The following is a 15,872-nucleotide window of genomic DNA, read 5'->3' on the forward strand; positions in this document are numbered from 1 at the left end:
TCGACGGGTCTGTCCCAGCACTTTCTGCAGAAGCACCTGCTGGAACATCATCCCCAGCAAATGCGGTCCCAACCACCATGTGGCGCTTGGGGTTGGGGGGAGAAGAAGAAGGACTGCAACACAGACAAATTAAGCATCCAACAACCACAAGACTTGACAATTCCACAAGATGGCGATCCCATACCTGGTGGATTCGACTATGTTTGCTTTGCGCTTGCGTACCACCCGATGACCCCGAGGGACCAATGGCAAGGCTTCTACCAACTCCACGGATGATCTGGAGGAGTTTTTCTTGTTTGCCTTCCCTTTAGCTGCCTTCTCCGCCAAGGGGCTCTCGCTCTTGGTTGTCTCGCCGCTGGGCAGAGCATCAGATGATTGCGCTCTTTTCATTTCAGCTGTGGCACTGGGGAGAAGGTGGTACGGTCAGGGGATGTCCGATTGTGGCGGATAACTCTGATACAACGCCGTGTGTCCCTGCAGAGGATTCTCAAGTTAGCGGAAGTTCCAGAACAATAGAAAGTATTCAAAGTAGTCGAAAGCTTAACGGCTCTGGAGGATTTTGTGCGGAGAATAGCTCCAGGATGTAGGGAACTGTGTTCACATCCAGCATCAACCGCTTGACCTGGATGAGCGCGGCATCGTCGGTCAATTCCTCTACGCACATCGGAGATGGGTCTTCAGCACCCATGTACTCGAAGCCTAACGTATGGTGTTGCTGGATGGGTTGGATTCGGCGTTTAAAAAATGACAACATTATAGACACGCCGGTCACCCCCATTTCCTTATGAGCTGCTATGAGAGCTAGTAGCTCATCGACTTGGTCCATGTCCCCCTTGGAGAGCTCGGTGTTCCACTCCGGCCGCAGGACCGGGGGCTTACCTGATCTTTCAAGGAGTTGGGGGACATGGTTTCCATTGTAGAACCAATGGTTTTTCCATGCAGGGATGTTGGAGGGGAATTTGTAGGAAAGATATTTTTCACTGGCACTTTGCCTAAGCTGAATCCCGGCGCCCCTACAATGGATGGATTTTTGGAGGTTGGTTGCGGTTTTACACGGAAGAGATAGCGGAAAAGATCCCAATGGGGTTTAATTCCAAGGAAAGCTTCACAAAAGTGGATGAAAATAGCAATGTGGCAGATCGAGTTCGGGTTGAGATGATGGAGCTCAAGCCCGTAGAAATAAAAAAGGCCACGGAAGAAGGAATAGGTGGGGAGGGCCAAACTCCATTCAGCGAAATGGTAGAATGAGATGATTTCATCTACATTCTCTATGGGAAGAGATTGGCGAAAAGAAGGGCGCCAGTTGACGAGATCTTTCCCCTGAAGAAAGCCCTCAGAAACAAGATTCAAGAGGTCATTATTGGAGCACTTACTGTAAGTCCACTCCCCGGAATGCGGCTGCAATTCCTTCCCCTTCCCATCCTTCTTGTTGTATCTCATGGGCGCCATTTTAGATCTGTTTGCCATGAGCCGCTTTACTCGCATGCGCTCGGAGGCTGTAGAGAAGGGGTGGAGTGATTTGGCTAGCTTGGGGCTTGTCAAAGGAGGTGAAGGCAGAGCACGGAAATTACTCGGCGGATTGAAGATTGGAAGGACGGGGTTTTACCCAAAGTTACTACGGGGTTAAATAACCAGCGGTCGGATATAGGTTTACTGTTCTGAAGTTGAAGAGTCATCACAGGGAATATTCGGAAGATGAGGGGTTATTTGTTGGATTTTTGGATAAATGATTTGATTAACCATTTTTTCAGGGTTAATTGTCCCGAAAAAAGGGGTTTTTTGAATAATTTATCTAACTTCTATCATTTGTACCATCACACCAATTATTTCCTAAGGGAACATTTTTTCACTGCATGCCACGACCATTGGATCCTTTTTTCCAAGCCTAAGAGATTTGGATTCAAGGCTCAAGGGCTGCGGGATACGTGGCATTGACTACTTATTTTTTGAATATATTCGAAGAATAAGCAAGGAAGATTCATGACTAATGTGACCCTCAGCCTGATTCTTCGATTCAACCTAAGGCTCGGTGGCTACTCCATATGAAGTGCGATTTTCCATCACACCCCATACCAAAGAAGTAATTCGGGGCATGAGCACCTCATAGCTTCGCTGCAGCCAAGGAAGTACTCGAAGAACTTCAAGGCGGAGCTTCAAAAGAAGCCGAAGACTACTTCAGAAGTACTCGAGGAGCCTGCAGTACTCAGCTACGAAGAGCTCGGGGGCTTGTCAGACCCGGGACCATGGGACTGTGTACATAACGTAGTTCATACAGGAATAGGGGATCGGACATGTCCTATACCTTATCTGTGTTGTACTCTACTCGCATGTGAAGTAGAACTAGTCGATACAGAAGGAAGCTATTCGAGTTGTACTCGAATAAGATTCCTAAGATAGTGTCGGACTAGGATTCATGTAACCCTATCCTCCCGGATATATAAAGACGGGCAGGGACCCCTTCAAAACACATCAACACCCAAGGCAATACAAACCACCAAACAGGACGTAGGGTATTACGCACATCGTGGCCTGAATCTGTCTACACCTCGTGTTGCTTGCACCTTCGAGTTCTTGATCTCGGTGACACCCTACCTAAAACTCACCACCTCGGGTATACCACTCGGTGGGCAGGCGGTAAAACACCGACAGGTGTGGCTGCAACATCTAGCTCTTTCCCAGGCTCAGGGGCTGGACTAGCTGAGGCATGACCAGCTTCATCTAAGCCTAGAGCAGAGGATTTCCTACGCACAACGGAGAAGCTATCAGATACATTATTGCTTATGAGCTTACAAAATTTGCAAGAGAAAAATACTTGAGTACTTACAATAAAGATTTTTTCACATTCAGTTTCTTTATTTGAGCACTTGAGGTGCTGGAGCAGCACCCAAAGTACTCATGGTGGCAAGTTTGCCAACCGAGGTGGAAGTCTGCCTCGGTGGGGCACCGGCCGCATCTCCAGCAACATTCAATGATGGCTCTACAACGGTCAATCTCTGGAAGCGGAGGCGAACTCTGATACAAGTTCGTGTGTCCATGCAAGGTCAACAACAAACATCAGATATAGCATATGCAAATGTCAAAAATACTCAGACAAACAAGTAGCATACTGGTTTTGGCTGGTTCGAAGAACTAAACAGCGCCGGGATATAAGGCACAACATTTACATCCATCAGTACATGTTTCACCCACTTTAGTGCTTCTCCCGGCGGCAGTTCCTCTGTAGACATCTAGGAGGGATCTTCAGGTCTGAGGTAGTCGAAACCAAATTGACACCTCTTTTGCAAAGGCTGAACCCGATGCTCAAAAAACGAGTACATTACTGAAGCACCAGTGACCCCCATCAATTTCAACGCTTGGATTACATTGAGTAGTTCATTGTTGTTCCATCTAGGAGGCAGAAGGGTTCTGGTTCCATTCTGGTTGTGGTTTTGGCACTCCTCCAGTCCTCTGAGCTAGTGATGGCTTATGATTTCCAATATAAAACCCCAAGTCCTTCCAACCACAAGTAGTGATGGCTTATGTATTTTTCAACTGCTTTCTGCTTCAGCTGGAATCCAGCCCCCCCGACTACACTTTGGTGTGCCAGACTTGGTTGGGGTTTCAAGCGGAAAAGGAATCGGAACACAGCAAAATAGGGTTAGATCCCAAAAAAGCTTCACAAAGATGTACAAAAATAGCTACATGATGTATGGAGTTTGGATTGAGATGATGGATCTAAATTCCATAGAAATAAAGAAGGCCATGAAGAAAATCGAAGGTGGGGAGGACCAATCCCTTTTTGATAAAATGCAGAAAAAGAACGATTTCATCAATATTTTCTTGAGGAAAGAATTGATGGAAAGAAGGGTGCCATTGAACAACATCTTGACCCTGAAGAAGACCCTCAGAAACAAGGTTTAAGAGGTCGTTCCTGTAACACTTACTATAATTCTAGTCGCTGGTCGCATACTTGGATTCCTCCTCTTTCTTGTTCTTGTTTCCCTTGCTGGCCGCTTTCTTGTTTCCCATCCTTTATGTCATGAGTGTCTTCACTCGCATAAGCTCTGGGCTCAAGAGAAGGGTGTGGGATGCACGCAAGGAAAGGGGGAGGGAGGAGACGACGGAAAATGGCACAGACCTAGATCTGAATCCAGATGCGGCAGCAGCTACGACAGAGAGGAAGACGAAGGGCTCACTCAGTATAGATGTGGCTTAAAGGGTAAGTTAACCCTAAGGTACCACGGGGTTAAAACACTAGCGGTACATCCAATTTCGCTGGGCGAAAGTTGAGGAGTTTTTCTTAGGGTATGATTTGTTCTACCTACAAATCTACTACCTTGGGGTATACCTCGGTAGGCTTGACGGCTAAACACCGACACCATTGCTACAGATGATTTCAATCCATTTGGCAACTTTAGCACGACATATAGCATGTGGCCAATGCTTGTTATGCCCTTAAATCTTCCACCATGGCAATGTGCCAATCCTTTGAACTGCTTCATGTCTTTACTGATCCAAGTCTAAAATCTCTAGGAAAGGATTTTGATTTATTATTGGAGCCTCTTATAGAAGAACTTCTTCAGCTCTGGAGTGGTTCAAAGTTCAATCTGTGCGCAACTATGCTTTGGAGCATAAATGACTATCCAGCATTAAGCATCCTGTCAGGTCGAACTACAAAAGGTTATCATGCATGTATTCATTGTGACGAAAACCGCGAATGGGTGCTTAGCTGAGATCGTTAGCTATCCTCAGTAGCACTCCTTGGGTCCTGGGTTCGACTCCCTATGGGAGCGATTTTCAGGCTGAGGTTAAAAATATCCCCTCGCCTGCCTACACACCAAAGCATATGGAAAATAGCAACGGCCCGTGGATCGGCCCACTCTCACACGGGGTACGGCTCGGCTAAAGGTGACCTGTGTAAGGGTGGGATAGGGGCTCGAGGGCTTTCTCGGCCTGTGTGAGTTGGTCTTCAACCTTAATTCACAATGCCTTCGGGGAGGTCATACCCCGGCGTGTCGAGTTTTATTTTGACAAAAACCCATTGTCAAGGCCACTAAGGAATAAGTTATGCTACATTGGCCACCGTCGTTACCTTTCAACAACACATGTTTTGCAAAGAACAGCTTTTGATGGTGAAGCAAGAGGACTAGGAGGCACCAGGAAAGTTCACTACAGATGAGGTCGATGAGCTACTAGAAAGGGTCAGCAATGTCAAGCCTGGTTTACATGATGTAGGAAACAGTAGAAAGCGTGGAGAGGATGGAGAGCGAGTAATTTATAACCGCAAAGCTGGGTGGTGGAAGCTACCATATTGGAAATTCCTGCTGCTACCCTACTATCTTGATGTGATGCACATAGACAAAAATATATGCGACAACCTCCTTGGTACGTTGCTTAAACGGGAGGGCAATAGAAAGGACACAGTGAATGCTAGACTAGATTTGGCTGATATGGGCATAAGACATCATTTGCACTGCTACCATGTTACCAGGATGGTACCATGGTAAAAACTCCACAACCTTGCTATGTGTTGAACCCTGCACAACGAAGTGCATTTTGTAAGTTCCTCAAAGGTTTCAAGTTTCTAGATGGATATGCAGCTAACCTAGGAAGATACATAGTCCAGATGGTTCAAAGGTCCAAGGCCGGCTGAAAACTCATTCTTGACATGTCCTTCTACAAAGAATCATACCTGCTGGCTTAAGAGGCCTTGTGCATCCTGATTTATATGAAGCAGTTGCAGAGCTCGGGAACTTCTTTCGAGAGCTGTGTAGTAGAAATCTGAGGACACAAGTCATGGAACGCCTGAAAAAAAGATCCCACTGATCCTATGCAAGCTTGAGAAGATCTTCCCTCCTGCCTTCTTTGATGTGATGGTGCACTTGGCAGTCCATCTACCTGATGTAGCAGTGCTTAGAGGTCCTGTACAGTATGGCTGGATGTATCCAATTGAATGACTGCCTGGCACATTGAAGAATCTTGTAAGGAACAGGGCAGCTTGCAGTGTCAATGGAGTCCGATATGGCACTGTTGACCATGAAAAAACCTAAAGAAACAAAATAATGGTGTCATGATCGAGGGGACACATAGAAGCAAAAAAATTGAATTTTATGGTGTCCCCAAAAGGTCATTGAGTTGAAATATAACTCTAATGTGGAATTCCATTGGTCGGTGGTTCTATTTCGATGCGATTGGTACAATCAAGGGGGCAAGGCTGTGGGCACTAGAGATGATTGGTACCCTTTTATTTTTTCGACACAATCCACCAAGATATTTAATTTGCAAGATAATCATTTAGGTAAAGATTGGTGAGTTGTGCAAAAAATTGAACATAGGGGCATGTATAACGTGCCCAAAACGGATGTTGACGTACACCAAGATGATTAGTGTTCTGATACAGAACGTGCGGTGCATGAAGGTGATGCTGATGCTAAGGAAGTGCACCAAGAAGAGCAAGATGGAGAAGACATAGTCATTGAAGCTAATTGATTATACCTTTTAATAAGCGACAAGAAGCAAGGTAATGTAGAAGAACAAGAGGATGAAGATGACACTATCTTGGAGTATTGTAGTGACAGTGACGACAATGTGAATGGTGTAGATGATGTAGCCAAAGACGATGGTGATGATCTATAGGAGTTTGCATTGCTTCCGTCCGTGTGTGTTGTGTTGTTGCCTATTATAGGACATACTAGTAACTAGTTATGGTCATGCTATTGTATTCGAATTCATGTAATAATGTTGAATTAGTTATGACTATTTTGTTACTATGCCAACTGTGTTGAAGTTTGTACTTTATTTTGATGATGATGACTATTTTGTTACTATGCCTGGAACTCATGGAGCAAAAGCAACTGAAAAGCAACACCTATTAAACTAATTCATTCTAGACCTAAATGAACACAAAAGCAACTAGTCCTAGCAACCTAGAAGTCAAATCTCCAACGGAGAATATCGACTTCACCTTGAATCCTACAGTCCTCGCTGCAATACAGAGTCAATCCATCATGTTGCCATGGATTGACGGGATGGACGCACATGCCGCCTATGCATGGAAGATCGCTGTGTGGCATAGGCGGCGCCGCCTGCACCGGTTCGAAGAACCAACCCGGTGCTAATGCCTTCGTGAGATGCGCACATTGGCCTCCCCGCGGCACCGCACACACGCATCGTTGTGAAGCTTAGGTCCGCTACCACCACCGCTGCTTCCTCGCCCTCGACCTGTCTTACGTACCACCTCACAGTGTCATCATCGACGGTGCCGTTATTTCTTCTATCTAAAATAAAAGAATTTTTCTTCTATCTAAAATAAAAGAATTTTGCCCTGTAGTGGAGGAGGGCGGCCACAAAGCCCGCCACATTGTGCCCACCTGTGGCGGCGCGTTCAATCTCAACGGTGCATGGTCGGGCCGAGGGCGTGCCTTTACAGAAGACGACTTCCATCCCGGTGAGGAAGCAGGTCTCCAGGGTGTCGATTTTAGTCAGATGAGTGTTGATGGTCCTTAAATGCCAAATTCGACCGTGAACCATACTCATAAATAAAGGAAAACTATGCACCTTACTCACATATCTGTATTACTAACCTAGTTCCACAGTTATTTTGGACAATAAGCCGTTTCAGGGATGCAAGTCCGGGATAAGAAGAAAACACGTAGAAGACGCGACAGAAAAGCTCATAAGATCACATCCAGCGTCATACTTACAAAGAGGGCCCACCAAATAGAGCAAACTGCCTTACCAAGGAGCAAATCACTGAAGATCAGCACAAGCACCCACATGTCAGCCCACCATCCGAAAGTGGTGGCTAGAGGGCCTACCTGGGGCCAAATCTAAACAGGGCCCCGTCCAGGTGTGCTTTGGTGGGAGATCTGATCTTATCCTCCTAAGGTCGGTTGTCGAAGTTTCCATACAGAAGGATGGCGGGAACCGCCCTTGGAGGTTATAAAAAAGGAGGAGCCCTCTCATTCAACACACACCACAACTTGGAGCCTCTCCCCCTCTCTCACTTTGTGACTTGTAATCATTAGGCTAGTGGAGCTAGGCTAGAACTTCTTTTAGCGAGTGCTGGTCATCCTCGAGGTCGTTGAGCAATCCTCGGCCTCTGGTATGGCATTGTATTCGACTTGTCCGTATCTTATTCATAATTCAGAGTTCAATCATGGTTGTTATACTATCTTGATAGTTTATCATACCACGCCTTGACTTATCACAAGTTATCCAATGTATACGGTTAGGCCAGATGAACTATGTAAGGATATCGGTTCATTGTGCCTTTGGGCTTGTTGTAGGGGTAGACGGCAAGTGGTGACAGCCCTGCCCGTCCGCTAGGGCAGTTTTGCTGTGGTTAGTGCACTCCCCCACGTTTGGGTATGGTGTAGGAGTTCTGAAAGATGTAATAGGACTCGTTGTACACCGATGCAGGACATTCTCCCTAGTATCTGGAGTTTTAGCTCTAAGCCCTAACCATGTACCTTGTTTAACCCTTGCTTGTATGAATAGATGCTTTAGGACCTTGTTTCTATGCCTATGCTCCCGCTAACCTTTGGTTTATTTGTTATTCTTTCTTCTTGAGATTGGCTTGAGTGTGTGTGTCACATTACCCATATCGATCATTTATCATGACTTACCCCTGTATGAAATATAGTCCATAGCTTAATCATTTTGTCCTGATTATGTACCTAGTAAATTCTTTTATACCATGCCATCCTACGGGATAATATAAATAACGATACACGAATACTTTCAGGGTGAAATCCAACGATGGTATATCCGTGCGCTTGTGGATTCATTCTATAATTGTTAAAACATACCACCACGACATTTCTGGTGCCGTTGTCAAGAACTAACAATTCCGGTAGCGACGTTAAGCAATGCCAACAAGCATTTCTGGCGCCATTGCCGGGGATGGCATTGGTTAAAATATTTACAAATACATGATCTTGGCAATATGTTTAAGAAATAGCTATTGCTTATACAAGCTAATGTTGCTATTGTTTTCTCCTGATGGGTGAAAATAGGGTAGTGTATGAATGCTTTCGCTTTGCTGACAAAATTCGTTGAAAATCCAGAGAAGCTCATGAGAAGGGTCCGACCTTGGGTCGTCCCTCCTCAAATCATTCTCTCGGCAACCGAACTAGTCGTTCAAGCACCATCTGCACCTGAGCGTATGGCCAAAAAGACTCTTCGTGACTTCTCCGTCCCCTCCGCCACCAATGTGGCCACCGAACCCAAAGTCGAAGTTGGGGACGTGAATTTTGAGCTCAAATCGAGTCTCATTAACATGGTCTAGACTAGCCCATTTTGCGGCAAGCCAAACAAGGATGAAAACGCACATCTCCAAAACTTTCTTGAGTTGTGTGAAACCGTAATGATCCGGGGGATCGCACCTGATGTCCTCAGGCTCCGTCTGTTTCCTTTATCCCTCCTAGGGAAGGCAAAATAATGGTTCTACAAGGACAAGGAAGCCATCAACACATGGGACAAATGTTCCGTGGCATTCCTCATAAAGTTCTTCCCGCTGGGCAAAACCAATGCCCTGCATGGAAAGATCTCAAGTTTCCAGCAGATAGGGATGGAGTCGATCCCTGAAGCTTGGGAGAGGCTGCAAGATTACATCCTCACGTGTCCTCATCATAGGATGGACAAATGGCTTGTCCTCAAAAGCTTCTACAAAGGGCTGACTCCTACATCAATAGCCCATATCGATGCTATTGCTGGAGGAGCCTTGCTCGGCCTCACCATCGCCAAAGCTACAATGCTGGTCGAGATGGTGCTCTCCAACCAAGGGTGGAGCGAAGAATGTCTCCAACCCCGAACCAAGGGCATGCATATCATCAAGGAGATGGATATGCTCGCTGCAAAGATGGACCTCCTCCTGAAACGCCTAGATGAGAGGGTGAAATTCAAGGAACACATGAACAACTACACTCAGGCCATAAATGCGCCCTTCGCATGCGAAGTCTGCAGAAGTGGTGGACACTCGGGAAACAACTGCCCCAAGACCTGTGAAGAAGTGGCATTTACGAACACGAATAACGGGTATCATCCACAAGGAGTCAAAGGGTAGAACTAGTCGCGCCCACCATTCAAGGAGGTAATAGCTACAATTCCAATTTCAATTCAGATTTCATTCAAACCAACCCTCCTTGCAAGATCTTGTGCTTGGTCAAGCAAAAATAAACATAAAAACCAACTAAGTTTAAACTTTGGAAAGTATAAACATAAAAATTGAAATTTATCTTCTGCTCTTAAAAACCAACTAAGTTTTAATAAAATGATTGAAACTCAACTTGCCCAAGTGTCACACCCCAAAATTTCAATTTTGGGTTGCGAATATCTTTTTGAATAAATTTCTCCATCTTCTAGAGTTTTTGAGAATATTTCCAAATTTTGTTGACATTTATTCTTAATTTCCTAGAGCAAATCTAGTGTGTTTGGAAATTCCTGGATTTCTCTTTTCATGAATTCCAATTACTTTAGTTGGACTCGTCACATTCCAAAATATTTATGAAATTTTTCTCATATTCTTGAACAATTTTTTGATAGTTTTCTTGATTCAGAATACCCAGTCTACAACCCCCATCCCCTACAGGGATGCAAGCAGCCCCACCGCCGCTAGCCTCTCGCATTGGTGTGCGTTCTAGGGGCGTGCCCCTGCCCCTTCCATGAACCCCCTTACCGCCGCCCGCACACCGCCTCTAACCCCTCCGCATGAGCGAACCCAAGTCGTGCTCGACTCAGTGCCACCGACGCGGGCATGGATGCCCAGGCTGAGCCGTGCCACCCTTTTAGCCTAGGGCACCGGCCCCTGCGCTCGTGCCTCGCTGTTGGTATTTCTTAACATTCATGGAAGAATCTGCAAGCGTACGGATATACCGTTGTAGCACTTCACCCAGAGAGTATTCAAGGTATCGTATATTTCTTGAGGAATGGAGGAGTAACGGTCTGCTAGCTATTTACCCAAGGATAAAATAAGATAGGATAGTTCTGGCTAGTGTGGTTGACTAGGGATAGAGATACTAAAGGAAGATAAGTTGACCTACTACTTGCTTACTTCGGGCACCGGCTTACTCCTGGTCTGCCAAGTGTATCCGGCTATTAGCTCTACGCCCAACCCAAATGTGGGGGACTACGAAGGATGGATAGGGCTGTCACCATCTCCCGCCTACCTTGACAGACCGTGGGGAAGGGTAGCAACCAAAGGTAACTTCAAGCCTAGACACCACGTCTACAATATCGATTACAGCTTCTAACCCGGCCAGACTCCATCTTAAAACTCAAGTCCTTAGGCTAGAAACAAACATTCAAGAACGAACAATGATCTCGCAAGCAAATGATAACAAGAACTTAACTTCAAAAATAACTCATCACCTCAGGCGAACCCGAATACTTACTCAAAAGTGTTTTGTATCCGCTGAAGTAGAAGTAGAGGGAGGCTGACAACTCCGGCTCTCCACTTGGACTTCTCCTCCACACACTCCCTAACCTACTCTACTAGGTAGCTCTACAAGGTGGAATCCTCCCCTCTTCTTCTTCTCCCAAAAGTTGTGTGTCTTATTTGTGGGGTGACCTCCTCCTTCTATACCCCTCTAAGGGTGGTTCCTAGGAGAAGTAAACATGGAAACTTGCATAACTAACATTCCAAAGGTGGTGGAGTCTATGGTAGAACCACCTGAATTAATCCAGCTTAAGTGCGCTAACCATCACCATAGAGGCAATCTGGGCTAACACGCAGTTAAAACGGAGTAAAATGACAGTCTGTCGGGTAACATCCTAATGCAACCACTGGAATTTCGATCGAAACAATGCATACATACAACCCACACGAAGGTGAGCCTAGAGATTACAACAATCCACCAATTTTACATCATAGAATTCAACAGGAATTATTATTACAAACCAAGTTCGAGTTCATAAAACAAGGTACTTTTTGTCAGGGATAGATCCCTGGGTACCGCAAGTAAGCTACCTGTGAGGAAAAAGAAGTCTGATTTCTACTAGGATTCCATGGTAATCCTATTAGGACTCATACCTTGTAATCCTACTAGGACTCCTACCTTGTAATCCTACTAGGAACCCCATCCCCTGGGATATATAAAAGAGGGCAGGGATATCTAGATAGGCAGAAAACCAACAGAGAGCAGCCAACAGGGAACTCAACACCTAAGCGCAGGGCGCAATATACAACACCCTAAAACAGTACATAGGGTATTACGCTACTCTAGTGGCCCGAACATGTCTAAATTTGTGTCTTGTGTCCTTGCATTCACCTTCAAGTTCCACATCCGGTGATCCCTCACCAAATAATCACCTACCTTAGGGTATCCCTAGGTAGGCCGATGGTAAAAACACCGACAGATGGCGCCCACCGTGGGGCCAATCGTCGCGATCATTGGGCGAATTTGAAGGACCTCTTCATCAACATCAATCCACTCAAGGTGGTGTATTGCTACTTCATACATATGCATCGGCGGATCGATTCATCGAGTTCGAGATTGGATCCTTCAATGAACGGCTACATCGACCTCAACTACTTGGCTCGACTTCACCTCGCGCTGCAACAACGATGCACCACGGCCGCCGACCTCGACGACCCGGTTCAACTTGGGCTTGTGCCGCAATGTCCGTGCGCAGCAGCAACGAGTTCGACTACTTCGACTTCGCGAGGAGGCTCGGTGGCCCGCCAATGACTACTTCGACTTCGCGAGAAGGCTCGGCGGCCCGCCGGTGATCACTTCGACTTTGCGAGGATGATCGGCGGCCCGCCGATGACTATTTCGAATACTCGTCTCGACTAGAAACTAGTCGAGGGTGAGCTTCACAGCAACGACTACATCAACTACTCGTCTTGACTTGAAAACTAGTTGGAATCAACTCCGACTAGCCGAGCTTCATCAACGAACCGTCGCAGCTCCATCAACGAGCTCCATGATTTCATCGACATTCATCCACAAATCAAGCTAAGTGACTTATACCTTTTCCGACTTGTTCTTCACAAGATCGGCTATCTTTTTGGGTACGCCTCTAGACGGGCATGAAACCCTCGGGGGCTACACCATGATCGACTACCTATATGTGTACGTCTCTCGACGGGCATTGAAACCCTCCAGAGCTACACTTCGCTGACTACTTATCCGTGTACGTCTCTCGACGGGCATTGAAACCCTCTAGAGCTACACTTCGCTGACTACTTATCCGTGTATATCTCTCGATGGGCATGAAACCCTCCAGAGCTACACTTCGCCGACTACTTATCCATGTACGACTCTCGATGGGCATTGAAACCTCCAAAGCTACACTTCATCGACTACCTTTTGCGCACTACGCATCCTCTTTGTCGTATGACGACTACTTTCTGCTTGTTGTCTCCTCTTAACGGTCGCTAATCTACTCGAGTAGCAAATTCCTTAATCCGTGAAACCTCGAGTCGCCAGTCATGACCTAAGTGACCCGTCCTGTATGAGTGAAGGCTAGAGACCTAAGTGACTTGTATATGCTATGGGTGAAGATTAAACTGGGACTGGGTGAACGTAAAGGGTGGACTATGTGACAGTTCGTGTACTTGTAATACTAGATATACTTTGTTAGTGTGAAATATGTGTTTGTTAAGTGTAAAGCTTGTGTATGTTTGTGTGAAGCTTTTGAAAATTAAAAGTACAAGTTAAAAAGGATATTTTTGTAATTACAGAAAAACCTAGGGTTGTTTTTGCAAAATGTATTTGGATTAAGGTAATTTTGAAATAAGTAAAGGGTGGTTTTGCAAGTATGTTTTTCTTACTTTATGTTTTGTAAAAAGATATATATATTTACTCAAAAGTTGCATTGGAAATGCGCGTGTTGAAATATGTAAAAATTTTGGGTAAAGTGGTAAAAATAAGGGTATTTATGCAATTTTATAAAAGTACAAGTCCTTTTATGCAAATGTTAGATTTACAAAAGTAATTTCCAAAGTTACTCAGGGCTAAAGTGTAAAAGTGCAAGTCATCATGACATGTCATAAATGCTTGCATTTAAGTCCTGAATTTTATAAAATTACACTTTTAGGACAAAAGCAATTCAATTCCGACTTTTATTCAAAGATTCACGTGTAAAAATATAAGTTTTGAGCTTTTGAACTTGAGCCCTAAAGCAATGTTGTAGAGCTTGAAAAACTCTCCAACTTTCGTTTTGGGCATTTCTTCATTTGGGTTTTAAATCAATGGGAAATTTTGTTTTACAAACAAGTCCCTGCAGTTTTCTGTAATTGCGTATAAGCCCTTGGGAAAGTCCATCTATCTTTCTTTTCTTCTCTCTTCTTCTTCCTTATCCTGACGTCTCTGTTCTTTTTCCCCTTCCCCACCGGCACATGCTCTGTCAAATCCCTTTTTCCTTCCTCTTCTCCATCAGGCGCTCGGCCGGCGCAGGACGTGCGCAGGCGGGCGAGCGCGCGGCCCCAGGCGGGCTGGCGGTGGCTCCTGGCGCGGGCTCGGGTGGCTGGCCGCGGGAGGAGAACTGGCCCCGAGCGAGCGGCCGGCGCAGGGCGCGGGCGCGTGGCCAGGTGCGGGCGTGCGCGCGGGCAGCCAGGCGGCCCGGCGCGGACGGCCCGAGCGGCTGGAGGCGTAGCGCAGGGAGCGAGCCCGACCGGCTAGAGGCGCGGCTCGCGAGCGCGCGGGGCGGCTGCGGCCCACGCGCGGGAGGTGCTGGCGGGGCTCGGGCGCTGAGCGGCCCGAGCGGGCAGCCGCGGCGTGCGGGCGCCAGCGCGGGGGCCGAGCCGGGCGAGCGGCGGGCCCAGGTGCAGCAGCTACGGCGCGGCGCTGAGCGGACGAGTGGGCGCAGGGCAGTGGCCTAGGCGTGCGGAGCAGCGGGAGGCAGGCGCAGGCGGGCCGCGGGAGTTGGAGCGCAGCGGCGGCAGGCGGGCCCGGGGCGGCGGCCAGGGCGGCTAACAGCGCTGGCTCGGCCGGGCGGCCGCGGTAGGAGCTGGGCGACGGCTCGGCGCAGCACAGGAGGCACTGGTGACGCGGCGTGGAGGTGCACAGGCGTGGAGACGCACGGGAGCGAGCCGGCGCAGGCGGTTGCGGCGCGTGGGGTGGAAGTGAAGCGGAGCGGCTCGGGTGGCGAGGGCTAGTAGCGCGGGCGCACGGCGGGCATTGGTGGCGTGCGAAACGTGGTGCGGGAGCGCGCTGGCTCGGGTGCGGAGGCAGGCCGGGCGAGCGGAGTCGCGCGTGAGCCGAGCGCAGGAGCGGGAGCTAGAACGTAGCACAGTGGAAGCAGCGCGTCGGCTCGGAAGTGGCACGGGCTCAGGTGCGGGCGAGCCCGAGGCAGAGCGATGTCGGAGCAGAACGCGCGAACGGCTCAGGAGTGAGCTGATGCGGCGCGACGCAGGCGAGCACTGGCGTCAAGCGAGCACGAGAGCGAGAGCGACATGGTTTAGGCGATGCAGGAGCTCGTGTGCTGGAGAGCCGGTGCAGGTGCTGGAGCGGCAGGAATGTGAGCGGCACCGAGCGAGTGGCGCGAGCGTGCGCGCGGTGGCGTGCGGGCGTTGGTGGTGTGGGCAGCTGTTGAGCGGCCGGAGCAGAGCAGGCCTATGGGCATGAGCAGGTGATGTTGGAGTACGACGTGCCGAGCAACGGCACGCGCAGGAGGAGTTACGGTGGAGGGTTTCCGCGTGAGATGCACGAGGGGCAGCAAGCTGGAAGGAGAGGAGGCAAATCGAAGGTGATGGTTACGGCAAGGCGAGTCGGAAGGAGGAGTTGTGAAGCGAAGGCGGCAGTTAGGCGTGAAGCTACGCGGGTGTGCCGGCCGTGTTTTAGTGGCACGCGTGCGTAAGCAAAAGAAGACTCAGCTCGTAAGCAGGAAAACCCTAGGGTTCGCGGAAAAGTCAATATAGCGAACCCGTTCGGCTCCATCATCTCGTC

The 15,872-nt window shown here is 47.9% G+C and overlaps 1 non-coding gene across 1 annotated transcript; it reads right to left on the reverse strand.

Annotated features, from left to right (window-relative positions):
• Nucleotides 1-9,511: 9,511 nt before the first annotated feature.
• On the reverse strand, nt 9,512-9,618 carry LOC112891288. Its single transcript, XR_003228509.1, has one exon. It is a non-coding gene; the product is annotated as a small nucleolar RNA R71 (small nucleolar RNA).
• Between the last annotated feature and the right edge of the window lie 6,254 nt (nt 9,619-15,872).

Source organism: Panicum hallii, chromosome 4 (assembly GCF_002211085.1).
Source record: "Panicum hallii strain FIL2 chromosome 4, PHallii_v3.1, whole genome shotgun sequence".
Taxonomy (NCBI): Eukaryota; Viridiplantae; Streptophyta; class Magnoliopsida; order Poales; family Poaceae; genus Panicum; species Panicum hallii.